The following is a 2,806-nucleotide window of genomic DNA, read 5'->3' on the forward strand; positions in this document are numbered from 1 at the left end:
TATATATTCTATAGAGAAGTTACCAAGGGGTTAGGGGTTACAGTACCTGTGTAGCCAGCCCCACCCCACCAGTAATTAGTGTACACACCTGTGTAGCCGGCCTCACAGAGACAGGTGTAGTCGTTGAAGAGATTCTGGCAGGTGCCGCCGAACTGACACGGATGCGACAGGCAGTTGTCAATAACGAGCTCGCAATTAGTGCCATTCCTTCCTGCAAGACAATGTGAGGAGTGTGGGGGGGTAATTAGTGATTGATGGGATTTTTAATTGGATTACTCTAAATTAAAAATAGTGACGATTTAATTAGAGATTGATAGAATTTTTAATTGGATTACTTAAAATTAAAAATAGTGACGATTTAATTAGAGATGGACAGAAAGTTTAAATTGATTTGCTTTGAATTAAAGATAAGAGATTTGTTTAAATAGATTCTTGCAATAGAGATAAATAAACAGACCACGTAACTGCTTTTAATCAATGTAACTGCTAACGAACTAAGAATAATAAATAAATAAATAAATAAACAAAGAAAGAAAGAAAAAAAGAAAGAAAGAAAGAAAGAAAGAAATAAAGATATAAAGAAATATATTGATTGATGACTTATTAATCAATAAATTAAATAATTAAGTAAGTAAATAACTACGTTCTTCGATGACACACCCCGCACATATTAAAAACACGCCATCAAACACACCTGTACGAAAGATAAAATCTTTGCTACGTATTACCCTACTAGTCTACTACTACGTTGCTCTAGGACAAGCGGCTATGCTACAATGTTGCTCTAAGATAGTCTCTGAAATAATGATTTAAGAAAGATTAAATAAACAGATGGCTCACCTTCGACGCAGTCACACTCGTAGGTACCGATGAAGTTGGTGCAGTTGCCCTCGTACAGGCACGGTTCCTCTAGGCAGTTGTCAATGATGCCCTCACAGTTTACACCCGTGTAGCCTAGAGGAACAGCGGGAGAGAGAGAGAGAATGTGAGGAGGTGAAGTGAAGGAACAACAACCTATTTTAGACACATAGCGGGCTGGAGTGCATTCAGTCTCTCGCTCTCACTATCCATCCAGCTCTCTCTCTCTCTCTGCCTGTCTCTTTCTCTCTCTATGTCTCTCTCTGTCTGTCGCACTCTCTCTCTCTCTCTCTCTCTCTCTTCTCTCTCTCTCCTCTCTCTCTCTCTCTCTCGCTCATATCTTCTCTCTCTCTTCTCTCTCTCTCTCTATCCGCTCTCTCTCTCTCTCTCTCCATCTCTCTCTCTCTCTCTCTTCTACTATCGCTTCATCTCTCTCTCTCGCTCTCTCTCTCTCTCTCGCTCTCTCTCGCTCGTTCTTCTCTCTCTCTATCTCGCTCGCTTTCTCCTTCTCTCTCTTCTCTCTCTCGCTCTCTCTATTTCTCTCTCTCTCTCCCTCTCGCTCCGCTCTCTCTCTCTCTCTCTCTCTCCGTCTCTCACGCCACACACACTCCCCCCAACATGCACATCCCCCAACAGCACCCCCCTCCCACACACCCACACACAACTCCCCCCTCACACACATCCCCCAACATGCACATCCCCCACACAGCGGACCCCCCCTCCACACACCGACACAGCACTCCCCCCTCACACACATCCCCAACATGCACTCCCCACATAGCAGCCCCCCTCCACACACCCACACACACTCCCCCCTCCACACACATCCCCCATCATGCACACACACACACACAGACCCCCTTCCACAGACCCACCACACACTCCCCCTCACACATTATCCCCCCACATGCACACACACACACACAGACCCCTCCCACAGACCCCCACACACTTCCCCCCTCACACATATCCCCCCACATGCACACACCACACACACACCACAGCAGGACCCCCCTTCCCACACACACCACACCTCCCCCCTCACACAGATCCCCCACATGCCACACACACACACAACACAGAGACCCCCCGCTCCCCAACACACACCACACTCCCCCCTCACACACATTCCCCCCCACATGCCACACAACACAACACACACAGGACCCCCTCCCACACACACACACACATTCCCCTCACACACATCCCCCCACATGCCCACACACACAGAGAGACCCCCTCCCACACACCACACACACCACACACACACAGAGATTCCCTCCCACACACACACTACGCACGCACGCCGCACACACACACACACATGCACACACCGGCACACAACAGACCGCCCCCCTCCACACACACGTACACATACGTACACAATACGTAAGAGTGCGCACATACACACACACAGCACACACACACACACACACACACACATTCACTCAACTGCCACACACAACACACACACACTACACACACACACACACCACACACCACACACACACACATCATACACACCCACAACACACACACACACACACACATTCACGCACACACACACACACACACACACACACAACACACACACACACACACCACACACACCACACCACCACACACACACACACTGACACACACACTTCACACGCACACACACACACACACACACACACACACACACACACACACACCACAACACACACACACACCCACGCGCGCGCGCGCTGCGCGCTTTCTCTCTTTATTTCTCCCTGTCTCTTGTGTGTGACTCTAGCACTCTAGGACGCATTCTCATGCTAGCATCACCCCCACGTATGGTCGCCCGCATTCCTCTTGCACTCGGTCAAGTTACTGGCTATGACTCTGACAATCTATAAACGACGCTCCATTACGCTGAACACGTTAATTTCCCGCAGGGCGTTTGTCATGCGGCCCTAGCGCG

At 49.0% G+C, this 2,806-nt stretch overlaps 1 long non-coding RNA gene across 1 annotated transcript in view; it reads right to left on the reverse strand.

Moving 5' to 3' along the window:
- Positions 1–946, reverse strand: part of LOC106819746 — a 2,150-nt gene extending 1,204 nt beyond the window's left edge. Inside the window, exons 1-2 of the long non-coding RNA XR_001395488.1 lie at positions 841–946; positions 89–211 (exon numbers count right to left, since the gene is read on the reverse strand). This is a non-coding gene — a long non-coding RNA (uncharacterized LOC106819746). The remainder of the gene's footprint in view (positions 1–88; positions 212–840) is intronic.
- Positions 947–2,806: the final 1,860 nt, after the last annotated feature.

Source organism: Priapulus caudatus, unplaced genomic scaffold (assembly GCF_000485595.1).
Source record: "Priapulus caudatus unplaced genomic scaffold, Priapulus_caudatus-5.0.1 Scaffold4307, whole genome shotgun sequence".
Lineage (NCBI taxonomy): Eukaryota > Metazoa > Priapulida > Priapulimorpha > Priapulimorphida > Priapulidae > Priapulus > Priapulus caudatus.